Genomic DNA, 17,399 nt, shown 5'->3' on the forward strand with positions numbered 1-17,399 from the left:
GACTATGCAGTTTTGTAAAGAAATTCCCTAAAGCTTTGCAAAGATCTAATTTGGTGTTTTCCATTTTTCTGATAACCTTTTCCTCTTCCAAGTTTCCTCATCTGGTCTCTTGTCATGGGCTTCAATCTTGCAAACATGGGTTCTGGGACTCCATGGGCAGGGGAAGAAGAAACATATAGGAAGATTTAGACAAGTGATGAGTTTTAAAACTCATGGCAGACCCTGAATGTTTTCTGCTGGCTTAAGCTTTTTGAAAATTTGTTAACTTGACCTGATGCTCCCCATTTCCAATAAATTGGCTGAGGATGCATGATACCTCTGCTGATTAATGAGTCTATTTTATTATATTGGCCACTCAGCTTTACATAGCATATAACAATAGCTGCAATTTGTAGTGTGATCCTATTCAGAGTTACTCCAATTTAAGCCAGTTGGATTCAACGAGTTGACTAGACTAACAGCATAATCCTAAACACAACTGTACCACTCAAAGTACAACAGTGTAACTTTCCTTAGGATGACACTGTAACTCTGCAATATTTTGAACATTCTATAGACTACAATCAACAAACTCTTAGCTTAAGGGTGGGTTAAAAAGCTTGTTGGCCAACTGAGGACACCATGACATCATAGAATGAACATTCCAAAGAGAACTTACCATTTTTTTAAGTAGGTCACACATGTAAGTCATAATCTCTGCAGTAGAATGTGGGGAAACAAACTGTACTTCAGGAGAGGGATGCCATGTTTGAATGTTCTTCAATGTGTTAGAACTAGCACTAGCAGCCCAACTTTTTCTTGTTCAACTAGTTGTCCACTATCAGTGAGCTTTGTAAAGCTAGAGGATACTTAAAAATATTCTCTGCCTACAATTATAAAGTGATAAATCAGTTTTTACTGCTTTAGTGCTCTACAACATACTCCTACCACATTCTACTGTTTTCATGGACCATGTCAAACTATGAACTAGTACATGATGAAACTGACTAAACTACATGCAACAAATCCCTAACGTTAGTAAACTGCAGATGGTAGTCTAACAGTGACATTGTGCTTTTAAATCAGTTCCTTACTGACTTCAACAGGACTGTCTTTTAAGTAAATGGACTTGGGAAATCAGAAGGAGATTGAGACTAGTAAGAACAGCCATGAAGGAGCTAGGAAAGATTTTTAAGTGCAAGGATGTGTCACTGGCAACCAGGAACAAATTAATTCATGCCTTGGGGTTCCCTACTATGTTTGGGTGTTGGAAGAAAGTGTTACAGCTACTTCTTTTGGACCACCAAAAAACCAAATCAGTGGGTTCTAGATTAAATCAAGCCTGGACTGTTCCTAGAAGCTAAAATGAGTCAACTGAGGTGATCAAACTTTGGTCACATAATGGGAAGACAGGAAAAACAATAATGTTAGAAAAGGTTAAAGGTAACAAGAAAAAAGGAAGACCCAACACGAGATGCCTTGACTCTATAAAGGAAGCCGCGGCCCTCAGTTTGCAGGACCTTGGCAAGGCTGTTAATGATAGGACATTTTGGAGGACACTGATTCATAAGTCGCAATGAGTTGGAAGTGACTTGACGGCACTAAACGCAACATACACACTTAGTATTAGTTGGTCTTCCTGTTTTTGTGAGGATTCCCATTGGGGGAAAAACCTGTAACAATAAATGCTATTCTTGTTTTCGTATTCCCTCTTATTAACTGATTATGTTGCTAGTCATTTCTTGGTGCTTTTTCTTGACCTTTCCAGTAGCCATGCCTTGTCAGCACCTTAAACCAATTAGTGGCTTCTTGTTCTTTTATAGCACTTTGATGGAAAATGAATTTCTTCATATACCTGTGCTATCTACCAAATATAGTGAAATTGACATATTAGTTCAAATGATGAGATGACATACCTTGATAAAGTGTAGACAGTGTGTACTTTCAAAGTTTTACATTAGTTTCTTTTTAAATTCTGCTTGACAGTTTCTTTATTAGAGAGATGTACAATGGCCACATTAGAATACATGATGTCAAGATGCAAACTCAACAATGCTTTTTATGTTGGATTCTATCTAGCAAAGACCACTTTGTCAGTAGAGATTTTGAATTCAGTCCTAGACCCTCACCTTGAAATTTTTCATTGGAACAAACAAAAAAATGATGCTATCTATTGAACTCTCTCCCTATCTGTACCTCAGACATTCTACAGAAGTTGAGAGAAAGGAAGAGTGAGTTTACACTTCCTCACACTTTTAGACCTTTTGTAAATAGTCAGATGTATGCCTTCTGAACCTGTGTTGAATTTTCTAATTCCTTTTAAATATCCTTTGCCCTGCATCACCGAAGAAGCCCTACTCAACAGTGACGTTCAGTCCAGGCTCCTTCTGATTCTTAATCTGCTAGAAGGGATCAATTATTATCCAGTTTTGGTCCCAGGAATTGATAATTCAACCCAAGATCACATTATTTCAAATCTGCGTAGAATACCAAGCTAAAACTTTGGGCAGGACACCTCCATTTATTAAAAACTGAATTCTGGTTTCTCTTTGGAGGATTTGCCAATGGTCGATTCCCCACTGACTAAATAGTACGTGATACTCATGGAAAAAAACCAGGTTTGGGGCAGAACTCCCCACAGCCTTCTGAGCGATCACGGTTCTGGCACTCCTTCTCCCCCTTATCATGTACTTTTCCCGGACCTGGATGAAACTAGACCTTTTCAAAAACACCATGATCTATCCAGGACGAAAGGGAGCAGTGGGGAGGATCGGGGGGTCGAATCTCCCGCCCTTGCAAGTGACGTGGTGCCTCCCATCCAATCAGGGCACAGTGGGCTGTATGCGATGCACGCACAGCCCCTTTGTAAAAATTCCGCAGAGCTAAGATCCACGTCTATATGAAGCAACGTGGGGGTGGTTTTGAATGCTTCACTGAGTAAAAGGCAATACAAAGTAGCATTAAACCTCAGGTCGACATGGATACAAGGGGGACAAAGCAGCACGGGAATGGGACTTGACCTTAATCACTCATTTCCCCGTAGAGTTGCTCTGCACATGCTCACATGTCCCTTTTTCATTTCCCATACCCAAGATCGACATGGATACTACACAATGCAGGGCCAGTTTTGAATGCTTCACTGAGTAAAAGGCAATACAAAGTAGCATTAAACCTCATGTCAACATGGATACGAGGGGGACAAAGCAGCACGGGAATGGGACTTGCCCTTAATCACTCATTTCCCCGTAGAGTTGCTCTGCGCATGCTCGCACATCCCTTTTTCATTTCCCATACCCAAGATCGACATGGATACTACACAATGCAGGGCCAGTTTTGAATGCTTCACTGAGTAAAAGGCAATACAAAGAAGCGCTAAACCTCGTATCCATGTGGATATGAGGGGACAAAGCAGTGCGGAAACGGGGCTTGACTTTAATCACCCGTTTCTCCATTTCCGCATATGGTTGTTCTGCGCATGCTCGTGTAGATGTGGTTGAAAAGTTTAAAAAAGGTTGAAAAGTTTAAAAAATTCCCACCCCAGCACAGCGCAGCAGCCAATCAGAAAAGCCCCTGAGCAGATCGCGCGACAGATCCGCGGACAGTGGGGAGTTTTGTGTGACTGCTGCGTTGCCAGGAGCAGGGGTAGTTTGGGTATTCTTTGGGGCCAAAAGCTGCAGTGGGGACCGTGAAACCGATTCTTTCCAAATCGGTTTGTATCTAGTTTCATTTTTTCAGTGGGGAATTGACCAATGACTTTTTTCATGTAAAATATAGAGAGAAGCAGTCATAAAACTCACCAAAATGGTATATAATTCTACAAAGCAAAATTCTACAGAGCCCTTAGGGGATGGGGCAGTATATCAAAACTGACAAATACATAAATAAATACATGTGAGCAGATTTCCCAGTATAGTTATAAGTTTTACAAAGTAGACATGGAGGAAGCTCAATTTAGATCAGGGCAATTCTCCATTTTAAAAAAGCTCACACATACAGGCACCTTTATTGTGCATATATTTAATAGTAATTTTTTTGTGGGGAGGTAGTATTTCTATTGAGAAAATGTTGCAGGGAGGAAGCTAACATTGTTGCCCCAGTATGGCAGTCAAAATGCCTCTCCCCCTTCCCTCCCAACCCAGTTGCTTTTTAATAATTAAAATTATTTCATAAGATCTGGTTATAGATCTTGCATGTATTTTGTAGTATAATCCTATTAAGCAGTGTTGTCAAAAAGGATCAGTAAAATTACAGTTCACAAATTCCTTTCTCATGCCTTGGTAGAACAAGTCCAAGAGACACTGAACAAATCCAAGAGACACTGATCACCATTTCTGCCCTGAAACAGCACCAGGAAATGTTTGTGGCTACATGGAAATGACAGGAAACAGTCATTATACTCACAAAATGCATTTTATTTATGTAGCACATTTTTGCTCCATCCTTTCCCCATCGGGGTAGCGTACATTGTTCTTCCTTTCTCCATTTTATCACCCCTGTCTCTTTTTTAAGCTTAAAGCTGCCTAACTGAGTAACCATATCAGATGTTCATGCACCCAGTAACAAGAGCCAATCAGAATTTTTTGATTCAGGGTTGATATCAGATACCAACGTTTCTAGAAACTGATTGGTACTTTAACATGACAATTGATTACTCAGGAGAAAGAAAGGGGATCCTGGCTTGTTAATGTTTCTGTAGGAATATCTAGAACCCTGACAAGAGTACAACATGCACCAGAACCATGTCAACATGTACCATATTACATTCTATGAAACTGCACAAGACGAAGTTAGTGGCATCAGTACTACCAGCTTGACTAGAATTTGGGATACCCAGGTTCAAATCTGCATTCTGCAATGGTTATCTTTGGTTACTCTCTTTCAGCCTAATGTGCCTCACAATGTTGCTGTGAGGATAAAATAAAGGAGAGAAGAAGAAGAAGAGTTTGGATTTATTCCCTGCCTTTCTGTCATGTAAGGGGTGTCAAAACAGCTCATAAACTCATTCCCCTTCCCCTCTCCACAACAGGCACCTTGTGAGGTAGGTGGGGCTGAAGGAGTTCAGAGAGAACTGTAACTAGCCCAAGGTCACCCAGCAGGCTTCACTTACAGAAGGGAAACAAACCCGGTTCACCAGATAACAGTCTGCCACTCATGTGGAGAAGTGGAGAATCAAACTTGGTTCTTCAAATTAAAGTCTACCTACTCTTAACCACTATACCATACTGGCTCAATTGTAACCTGCTCTGAATCCCCATCAGAAAGAAAACTAGGCTATAATGATCAAAATAAAAGAACTACTGTTATATCAACTACAGGTTGCTGCATTTCCTGTGGCAGAGAGTGAGGGGTTGTCTCTTACAATGAAACCATAGAAGAACTCTCAGGGATATAATGCTGATCTTCCAATTCAGGACAACATTGTGAAAGACTGAAGTTCAGAAACTGGGACACAAAAATAGTTTTGTTTTATTTGATAATGGCTCACAGATTGCAAAGGAGATGTCAAAGACTGCAGCAACTATTTGACCATTGGATCAATTTCTCATACAAGTAAAGTGATGCTCAATATTTTACAACAAATATGTTTACATGGAACAAAAAATGTCACGTGTTCAAGTTGGATTCAGAAAAGGAAAAGGCATTAGAGATCATATTGCAGATTTACATCAGTTACTGGAGCATTTACATCAGTTACAAGAGAATTTCAGAAGAAAATCAGCATGTGTTTCATGGATTACAGCGAAACTTTTGATTGTGTGGATCATAAAAAGTTATAGTTGGTTTTAAAAGAAATGGGTGTGCTAGAATATCTAGTTGTCCTATACTCTTCACAGGCTATTCTCTGTTAGGAGAGAATGTAGAGAAACAGAATTGTTTCCAATTGGCAAAGGTATCCCACAAGGATGTACTTTATCTCCACATCTTTTCAATTTATATGTAAAACATACCATAAGATTTAGATAAGCGTGGATTAGATTCAGATGAATGTGGAGTGAAAACTGGTGAAAGGAATGTTAAGAATGCAGATGACACCATATTACTGGCAGAAAATAGAGAAGACATAAAACAACTACTGGTGTAGGTTAAAGCAGAAAGTGAAAAAGCAGGATTTCAGCTGAACATCAAGAAAACAAAAGTAATGGCTAAACAGGAATTACACAATTTGCAGGTTGAGATGAAGGAATTGAAATGGTTAAATATTGTCTATTCCTTGGTTCAATCATCAACCAATAGTGAGACTGCACCGAAAAAAAAATCAAAAGCAGATTAAGACTGAGAAGGGCTAAAGAAGTTTCTTAAATGAAAGAATGTGTCACTAGTGGCCAAGACCAAGATTACCCATGCCATGGTATTGTCTGTTACTATATATGGGTGTGAACGATGAACAATGAAGAAAGCTAATTCCTTTGAAATGTGGTGTTAGGTAGAGTTTAATGGATAAAAAGACAAATAAGTAGTTTCTAGATGAAAGCATGCCTGAACTCTCCCTGGTAGCTAAAACGGCTAAACTGACATTATTGTACTTCAATCATATTATGAGAAGACAAGAGGCACTGGGAAAGACAATAATGCTAGGAGAAGGCAGCAGAATAAGAGGAAGACCCAGCTTGAGATGGTTTGACTTAATCAAGGAAGCCATGACCCTCGGTTTGCAGGATCTTAGCAAGGCTATTAATGATAAGGCATTTTGCAGGTCATCAATTCACAGACTCACCATAAGTCGTGACTTGATCTTATTGATCTCACACACATTTCAACAATGGATATAATACTGATCCACAATGTACTTTGTATTTACTTACAATTAATTATTTCAAATTTTGATTGATGGTAATTACTGCTAAGTATAATGTGTGGGTGGAATAAATTTAAGCTAGAATAAAATACCTATAAAATGAAAAAATGTAGGTTGCTGTTTATTGAAGACATCTGTAAGAAAAAAATGCATGGATGCATGCATTCAATAAGGCAACAATCTATTTTATGTAGGCAGTGGGAAAAAAGAGTACAAGCTTATTTCCTTCACACTTGTGACCTTAAAACATATACTTACTGCTGTTCCCACACAACATAACCTCTATGCCTAACCCTCTGGGTGGGCCTCAAGTACATACCTCCAAGAACAAAAGTATGAATCTTTTCCATGTGAGATGGCTCGTAAAGTGTTATAATTAAGTTGTCACAAAAACTCATTTCCATTCATTTGCCAATACTTCTCTCATATATGTGGCCAAGCAAGTCTCTGCAAGTCTCTTTATATAGCAGAAAAAACATCCGCTCATTCAAGAATTACATCGAGCAAGAGTAACTCATGCATAAATCAGTAATTCAAATGCTTGGCTAGGTAAAGCAGGGAGGTGCAACCCAATTTTTTAAAACAATACAACAATAACTGTGTTTGCCTCTCAAGAAGAAAATTCACATCCCTCATTAGATGACATTTTTTACAGTTTGATATTCTTACATTGTAATAGTTAATGCTACAGTGATTGCCTTTGCTGAGGAAATACACAGTAATGCAACCAGAAAATAAAAACCTCAGAACACTATGGCATACAGTAGAGATTATATTGATAATCACCTGCTACACATGATAAAAAGCAAATTGCAATATGTAGCGAGCAAGGTTTGTAAGGTCTTGTTCAAATATTGTATCAGCTGTTAAATATGGCTACTCAGATTAATCAACTGCAGTTCAGTAGTTGCAATTAGCTGGTTGGATTCAGCCAGCTTTTTGACTGGTAAAAAAGCGAGGAAGGAGTCATCACACCACCCCAAAAAACTCTGCTAAGGAATATGGAATCTGCACGGACAAAAACCATGTAGGAGAAAGGCTGTAACATGGAGGACAACTGAGTCGGTTGAGCTGACAAACTTGCTGGATTTAACCCACCGTTTCATACAGAGGCTTAGCTGGGTCAAACTGCGCCTAAGGCGGACTCTGCATTTTCCACCACCACCCCCCATGGGCTCCACTCCTGCTCCACTCCCTCACCCCCGCTCCCCCCACTTACCTTAGTTCTTAGTTTCAGGCTGAAAAGCGGTCTGTTTAGTTCAGGCTGAAAAAAGCCCAGGTGGGAACTACACTACCCAGGAGCCCTTGGGACTCGCAAGGTCTCCTGGGTAGTGTAGTTCCCACAAGGGCCCATTTCAGCCTGAACGGAACAGGCCGCTTTTCAGCCTGAAACTAATCCTGAAACGAAGAACTAAGGTAAGTGGGGAGGTCACAAAGGAGGATCGAGGGAAGGGGGGTTGGGGCAATTTCCACCACCACCCCAGGTGTGCGCCCGGTGCAAGGTGCACTCCCGCCTCCTTGTAGCTTCACCTATGATTTCATATCAATTTTCTAGCATCATGGTCATGGTATCATCAACAATCATTAATCTTTGTCCATACAAACCTTAGTATGTAGGTGCCAGAGTACCATATGTAAAAACTGTATTTTCAATAACCGATAATAGTCAAGCAGTGATATGTATCACTATCGGGGGATTGAAGAGGGGAGAGCCAGGACACTTACTGACTGCCACATTAATGGGGGGGGGGGGGGGTATCCATACAATGTAAATCTCACACACAAAAATGTCATCACATTTTTACTGGCCATGTCAACTCCAAATTTTTAACATTTTGAAGGTATAATGTGAAGATCTAGACTAAAAGGTTATGGGAGGAAGATAGTATGAACTTAAACTTTCTGTGTAGCCAACAACTATTAATTCTAAAAAGAGACTTTCCGTTAGCTCATGCTGGCTTGGTGTGTGTGTCTTCCGGTTTGAGGCAATATTTATTAATATCTGATTATATAGAATAGACTAAGAAGACCAGAAGAAAAGGATATATACCACACCTATGTTATGCTCAGATGGTCCGTTTTTAATCATGTTTTATGTATTTTAGAATTTTCCAACACAGAATACTAGTTTTCAAATATAAATTCCAGAGATGAACTTATGGCTGCTTACTGGCTAGCAGAGCCAGGGACAAGCCACAGGTGCTGCCAGTTGTTCTGCAACCCTGACATAACCATGGTTATAACAGCTGTCCTGGTGCCTCCACTGCTTCCTTTTGCTGCCCTATGGTAAATATACCAAATCTTCCCATCAGGGTGCTTGATGATTGGCATAGGTGTTGCTGGCTTAGATTCAGTCATTCCTTGACATCTGCATTTGTTTTTGATGGACACTTGTTATTGCTTGAGTTTTCATGTGTTTAGAAATGAAGGCATATCCCTAATCTAAATGTTACTGTTACGATATTGATCACTTGCTATAGGAAGGCTGTTTTTCAAAAGCATCACCATGCTGACTGTGATGGGTATGCTCTATGCTTCAAAATTACTGTTGAAGTGAAAGAGCTACTGTTTAGGGGTTTTTGTTTGTTTGGCTTCAGTGCCCCAGCAATCAAATGTTGATTGAATTTCACCCAATGAAACAAAGCATAGAAGAATGTTGTGACTTTCCCATGGAAAGTCTGGATAAGAGTGGTGTCATGTACCTTTCCTTAAGAAATCTAAACAGTAAAATCAGTAAATCCATACAAAGGCCAATGGAGCAAATGAACCAAATGAAACAGGGAAACAACTCCCTTGTTATGCAGTAAAATGGTCATTTGTGCTTCTTCACATTTGTTGCTTTTAGGGAGAGATTTTTTCTACTTGCATCCTAACAGCACAGCAGTATAATGATTTTGCCATTTCTCCCTTTCCTGAAACCACCTATACAACTGGAGAGTCCATCTGCCCTACAGCTTTTAGACAACAAGAATATGGAGCAAGTTCATCGAACTAACTTGACTGGCAGCTTGATCTTGACAGGCTAGTCAGCACCTTTCAGTGGAGGGTGGTATATAAATTAAATTACCATACCATACATAATGAAAGCTATTGGACAATAAAGGTGCATGACTTACTGTGAGGTGCTGAGGCTGAAGGAATTAGAGATATGAAGGAGGATCCATCAAAAGGTTCAATCAACCTGAAATCCAGGAAAATTGTAAGAAGAAGAGCTGACAGACTTAGAAATATCAGGAACCATTCCAAACGGGGGAAAAGGAGGCAGTGTGAGTGAAAAGAGATTGGCGATCTAGACCCGTTATGCACAATGTATCTGCTGTGTAGCAGGGATGAATATCCATTGCAGAATTTTAGTTTTAGTTGATTTTAGTTTTATTTGCTTCCAGAGCAGGAGAGATTTGCCAGAGAGCACAGCTTTGCCCTGACATCTTCCCTCCGCCCAGTACCAGCCCCTCCCACTCCCTTGCACTCCCGTGCACATCTCTCCCCTTCCCCTTTTGAGATTTGTTATTGGTTCAATTTTTGTTAATTATTATATTGATATATCAACATAAACAATATAAGCAGAGAATCACTGCAAAATCTCTGTTATTACATTTGAACACTTTCAGTTATTTCCTTCATGCTATCACTTCCAGAGCCATTTCAGTTAACAACAGGCTGGGGATGGGGGAATGTCTGTAGGAGGGATTACAAATTGTGGGCTAATAATTTAAAAACAAGCCTCTCTGTCCTCCTGCAGCAGCAGCAGGAAGTATATGTGTGTACCCATATGTGTGGTGGGGGGAGAAATATCAGTTCTAGGACATGGTCCCTTTCTTCAGCAGTGTGTGGCCCAGGGAATTGCTTTGCCTCTTTCTTTTGGGGAGGTTATTTTTGGAAAGGGACTACAATATTGATTTAGCTGCAACCTCAGGTATACACATATAACTGCAATTTAAAGGGCTTTAACAAAGCCCTTTATCTTGCAACTACTGGGTGTGATGAAATCTGTGTCTCTAAGAAGAAGTTTATGGAAAGATTTCAGAGAACCAGGAAGAGAGTTTGAGAGAAACACCACAGAATGGCAAGCATATACTAAGAAGATGTTTATTTGGAATATGGGTGAAGACACATAAAAGATTATGCATGCCAACATCACATTTAATGTCTTTTACTGAAGCTTCAGATGAAACTATTAAAAATAATGATATTATTTTATATAAAAATATGATTAATGACCAAGGGACGATTAAATCTTGGCAAAAAGTTAGAGAAGGAAAAAACATTCCATGGATGTCATATTTTCAAATAGCATCAAGGTTAAGAAACGAGCTAAAAGAAAAGACCTACCTCACAGGGTGTTTGTTGTGAGGGGGGAAGGGCAAGGAGATTGTAAGCCCCTTTGAGTCTCCTACAGGAGAGAAAGGGGGGATATAAATCCAAACTCCTCCTCTTCTAAAAATGACAGCAGGTGTCTGGAGAGAAATGTCAGAATTTGAAAAAGAAATTAATCAACAGAAACCACATTCAACAGGTAGAATCTATAAGTTGGAAATGTCAAGAAAAACCTGGATCATTTTCTCATATGTGGTGGACTTGCACAAAGATGAAAAAATCTGGATAATCATAATCATAAATGCAGAAAATATTATAAATTAAATTTATAATGGACCCCCAAATTATGCTGGTAAGCATTTTTTTCAGAAAACTTACTAAAACGACAGCAAGAGTTATTTCTACACTTATTAAATACAGCATGAATTACTGTAGCATCTATTTGGGGAAAAAGAGAGCCAGAAAGAGCAGAGGCTCGTTGAGGCTTCAGAGAGCAAGCTGTGGAGCAGGTAGTGAGTGTCTCTTCGCATGTAAACAGAGAAACATGAGGAGACCATACTACAGACCCACTGCACAGCTAAGAGCCCTGTGGTAAGTGTTCCATGCATAATAGGCCCTGTACTGCACCTGGGCAAAAGCCAGCCTTGTTGTCTCTACAGCTAAATATGATGCTAATGTAATGAGGATTTTTTAAAGGAAGGAAGGAAGGAAGGAAGGAAGGAAGGAAGGAAGGAAGGAAGGAAGGAAGGAAGGAAGGAAGGAAGGAAGGAAGGAAGGAAGGAAGGAAGGAAGGAAGGAAGGAAGGAAGGAAGGAAGGAAGGAAGGAAGGAAGGTTTTCATATTTTGAGGGAGGAAGCATTAAATCACATGCTACATAGCTAAATTCTGTGTAATAGATATTTTCTTGCAAATATAGGGATGGTACTGAATTTCACGGGAAAACTGTTTTGATTAGGAAATTCAAGTTTCTGACATAGCCTATGTGGGTTCTCCCCACAAGACAAAATTGTTCATGTGTTATTTTCACAACCATGCTAAAATGCAATTAAAATTCATGCCTTTTAAATATAAATTACATGAAAATGACACAAAATTCCTTACGTGTAAAAAAGCAGATTAATTGGGAACACCATCAGTGAAAAAGATGTACTACATTCAAAAACGAGGCAAAATCAACATTCATACCTTTAGCATTTCAGTATTTACTGTTGTGTCCATTAGTAAAACGTATTAAATTACTTCAGTCCATTAAACAGCCTAAATTCCATGTTCTAACATGTGTAGGAAAACCACCAAGAAAATCTGTAATGCCCTATAAAAAGTTTAACATCTGTATCTCCTGGACATCTGGGGTGATTATCTACCTCAGGTGGGCTTTTCTTGAAGAAGTTCCAGAGTTAATAGTTCTAGCACTTCGTCTTTTTTGCTCACAATTATTGGCCATCTGTTTCATGATATTTTCAAAAGAAAATTATTAATTCTGGTTTCTATTGCCCCAGAAAAACTGGACTTTTCTCACTGGGATAATTTTGTACCCCAGGCCATGCTGCCTAATGAATACAAAGTTACCCGAGGTATATCTTATAAGAAATTTATGTTTTTTAAAATATGTTTGTATTTCATGAACTAGAGAAGTTATTGTATTGTCACTCATCACTGAACCTGCATATGAGCTACAAACATCAACACCAGAAAATCAGTCTGGAGTAACCAGTTGCCCTTCTCAAACAACAAACACCATTCCCCCCCCCCCCCGTCTGGACTAAGGTTCATGAATATCCAAATGAATTGATGGCCAAAAGGGATATCAAATCACAACCAACTTTTGACACAACCTGTAGACCTTTCATTGCTAGAGATGAACAGAGGTGAGCTGGTATTAGCTGCCTTTGTGTAGCAACCCAAGACTTTCCTGATGGTATGCCGTCCAAGTTTTGACCAGGGCTGACCTTGCCTGGCTTCTGAAGTCTGACAAGATCAGGCTAGCCCGAGCCTGCTCCAGAACTAGCTCTCACCCTAACCCGTAATATAGGGGGGGGGGGGGAAACCCCGACTGTCTTATATATAATGTCATGTTATTAACATCGATTTTTGATACCAGTGAATATGTGCTATGCTGTCACAGTTCTCTGTTTGCTGCAGAAGTGGCCAAACACAAATTTCTATTAATACTTTACAACAGTTAGTAACAAGAGATCCTATCTCTTTCTAGATAAAAATTAACACTGTCAAAAATAATTCAGTTAAAGCAAATGGTAATTACAGCATTTGATGAGGCACAAAGCTGACGCACTTTTGAGGTGTAATATTTATGAAAGTGGGCATAGGGATATAAGAAAGTTATATGCAGTAGTCAGGGGTAAAAGTCATTTAAGGACTTTACCCTCTTGGCCTCTCGCAAGATTGTTGGTTCTCATGGAGGCCAGGTGCTTTCTCAGTGGCAATAACAGCTGCAACTGTGAAGACGCTGAGTTCCCCTCCCCAGAACTAGTTACAAAAAAAGAGTTTTGCTCTTAGAGTTTATTTCCAACTGGCTTTTCAAGGCTTGTTTTACCCCAAAGCTAACTCCTATCAATTCACACACCCCAATCACTGGCAATAGTATTTATAATCATCAAATTGATTAGGTCACCACAGTGCAATCCTGTGCAGTCTAAGAGCATACAGAAAACAGTGGGACAAGACAGAGTAATTTTAAATTGGAGTCATCTGTTAGTCACTTAACCAGTCCCAGCTGGATATGCAGACTGCTGGGACATGAATATGGTCACTAGGCAAACTTGTCTGTCACTTACATGCAAGCAGGCCTCTGTCCTGATTGGTTTGCCTCTAAGTTCCCTGGTGATGTTCATTTTAAGCACAATATTGGCAGAGTGACTGTTTGCCTGTGCTGCAGCTGGTTGTGCTACAGAGACAGATGGCTGCAGCTTTGCTAGACTAGTTCCCATATCCCCTAAATAGGATCCATATATGCCACTTTGATTTTCTTAGAGCTAGGGGGAACTATTCTAAATGCAAGGAATGGAATACCACTGGTAAACCATTTAATCATCCTGAGACCCTTGTTCTGTAAGTCCACACTTGGGCTGTGTGTGTCCCAGCATCCTACGTGATTAGCAAAAGACTCTCCTCTGAAGATGCCAGCCACAGATGCAGGTGAAATGTCAGTAGAAAATGCTACTAGAACACAGCCATACAGCCCGGAAACCACACAGCACTCCAGTGATTCCGACCATGAAAGCCTTCAACAATAGTCTCTCCTCTGTTTTAACCTGACTATAGTCACATGTGCTATGGGTGCATCTTGCATAGGCAAAGGTCAGCATTTCAAGGTGTCCAAAGAACAAAAATTAAACTCTTGAAAACAAATAGATTTAGGAAGTCAGCTTTGGCACACAGCATTGAGAAAGCCCCCTAAGGTTACTGACTCATGGAAGGAACATTCATTCCTAACTTTATATGTGGTTGTCACATCCTGAGTGTGAAAGGAGGATTTCTTAAAAGGGACTTTTTTTTCTCCTTCAGATGGTGTTACCAGAACGCTGAATAAACCAGCTTCACTATTCACTTCAAGGGCTGTAGATCCCTTTCAAAATTAATGAAAAGGAATTGATGGGAGAGAAAAATGACGTGTGTACATGAGAATGGGAGTTATCAGTCAAGCAAAATCAACACAGGTATTTTACCTGTACGTATTGATGTTCCATCCAATGCTCTGTCATATCCTGGTATGACCAAAAACTAGGAAACAAGATAGAACAATGTGAATCCTTGGACAGAAAGCAAATGGGCTGCTGTCCAGGTCACATATGAAAGGAAATTGAATCTGACCTAACTTCAGATACTGGTTTCTCCATGGGTATAGAAGAGGCCTCAACCCATCATCAGCCCCTATGAAGTAGGTTAGGTTGAGTGAGAGTGATTGAACCAAGGTTATCCAGTGTTCTTGATGGCCTGAGCAGGGATTCAAACCTAGGTCTTCCTGGTCCCAGCCCAACAGTCTAACCAGAACATCAGCCTGGCTTTCTGAATCAGACTACTGATGCATCCAATCCTGAACTCTATACTGTCTGATTAGTGGCTACTCAAGGTCTCAGACTGAGGCCTTTCTTGGTCTGGCTACCATAAATTCTTTTAACCTGAGACATATGATAGATTCATACTGGGACTTTATATGGGCAAAGCACCTGTCCTAGCACTGTCATCTACCAATTTTCCAAAATGGCACCTGTACCCTTTTACACAACCCCATGTTCCAAGACTCACTAAGTGGATGCAACTCACTGCTGAATAATAGTGACAATGGAAGCAGCAGGCTTACAGTGAGTTCACCTCTAGAATAGACATGAGCCTATTAATTAGAGATCTTAATGTTTTTACTCACAACAGTGTGTAGTAGTGGCTAAGAGCAGGTGCACTCTGATCTGGAGAAACCGGATTTGATTCCCCGCTCTGCCGCTTGAGTTGTGGAGGCTTATCTGGGGAATTCAGATTAGCCTGTGCACTCCCACACACGCCAGCTGGGTGTCCTTGGGCTAGTCACAGCTTCTCAGAGCTCTCTCAGTCCCACTCACCTCACAGGGTGTTTGTTGTGATGGGGGAAGGGCAAGGAGATTGTAAACCCCTTTGAGTCTCCTTACAGGAGAGAAAGGGGGGATATAACTCCAAACTCTTCATCTTCTTCTTACTGTCCACAAGAGTACTCAGACTTTAGAATAGGCCTATAGAATTTGCAGCCTGTTACATCAAATGGACACAACACACATGTGTGGGAACCTGCCAGAGACTCCATAAATCTGTTGTTGTTATGGATGGGGATTGTGGCTCCATGTTGCAGCATCTGCTTTGCATACACCAAGTCCAAGGTCCATTCCCTGGCATCAGCTGTTAAAACAGGATCAGGTAGGAGATGTGGTGGAAGACTCTGCCTAAGACCCACAGAGCTACTGATCTCTTGAAAAGATAAACCACTGATCTGACTCAGTTTAAGCAGTTTCGTGTGTTTGTGTGTTTCCTGGGATGAACTGCAAGGAAAATAGGACAGCAGGAGAAGTCAAGCACTGGGGAGGCCATTGGTGGGTTGCCCTCAAACCAGTGGGTCACTAGTTCTTAAGGTCCATTACAGAACACAATTGGTAGCTCAATCTAGAACAGCCAAGTCTGTATCAGGAAGGAAGTAAACTATGAGCTGCACAGCTGAAATATGAATTTGCCTGCAGGGCTTTTTTAAATGTCAGGCAAATATATAGGAAATAGATATATGTTTTGCACCTTCCTCCATGGATCCTTTAATGTGCTGCAAGGCCATAAAACTTGGCTTTATTTATTACACATAATAAAATGGTGATGTTCAACTAATCAAATACAAATCAGTCCAACTGCATCATTTTTGGATGAAGAGGTGGTTTAGAGGCATCAAAATGAACTCCAAAATGCCTCATTGCCTCTTAATCAATGGACGTTGGAGTCAAACATCAGATAGTCAGGTGAAAATTTTGTCACCGCTCTGGGATGTCTTGGCTGGAAGTTGTCAGAAAGGCCTATCAGCTTTTCAAACCTGCCATTTCATTTGTCCCTGTTCAGGATTCTCATGAACTACTGGTGTCTCTGGAAGAGTTGAGAGAGAGTACAACATTAATATAGTCATTCCATTAAAATCGATTTGCAACGTGCATATCAAGGAGGATTTAGGATATAAAATACTTGTACTTTCCGATAAGGTTTTTTTGTCAGCTTTCAAGTCTGGTTCTTTTCTTGTCTAATTTGGTCCAGTGACTTTGGGGGGACACAGGAATATTAATGATTAATTGCCTTGGTGCTTGTGAAGCACTGGCTTGTAATATATCATTAGAAGCCAGAGATCAGGGAGAGCAAATGAAAATATTCTGGATGAATATATTGCTGCTTTATGCAGCCAGCCATGCCAGCTAGAAATCACTTGTGTTCAGAATGTGTAATGGCACCTCTTCATTGAAAAACATATTTTATGGTAATTTTACACAGCCTGCTAAAACCGTGTAAGGGATGGTATTTAATTAATTGACACCAAAGCTGTAGCAGGGAAGCTTGCCTTTGAACACATTTTTAATCAGTATAGCTACTTCTAGACAGAATGAGGTAGAATTATGAAGAGATTCAGATTATCCACCTTTAGAAGGGCAACTCAAAACATCACAGGATCAAGACACAGCCTTTTGGTGAACTTAGCACCATGTTTCCACAGCTGGGGTCGCACAAGTCATTTCTACTTCACTTATCAATAATTTCCAGCAACCAAGATATGCAGAGACTGTTTACCATTGTAGAG

The 17,399-nt window shown here is 40.1% G+C and overlaps 1 protein-coding gene across 15 annotated transcripts in view; it reads left to right on the forward strand.

Moving 5' to 3' along the window:
* The window catches only part of KHDRBS2 (KH RNA binding domain containing, signal transduction associated 2), a 529,409-nt gene that overhangs the window by 489,484 nt on the left and 22,526 nt on the right, over positions 1–17,399 (forward strand). The window lies entirely within an intron of this gene.

Source organism: Sphaerodactylus townsendi, linkage group LG01, assembly GCF_021028975.2.
Source record: "Sphaerodactylus townsendi isolate TG3544 linkage group LG01, MPM_Stown_v2.3, whole genome shotgun sequence".
Lineage (NCBI taxonomy): Eukaryota > Metazoa > Chordata > Lepidosauria > Squamata > Sphaerodactylidae > Sphaerodactylus > Sphaerodactylus townsendi.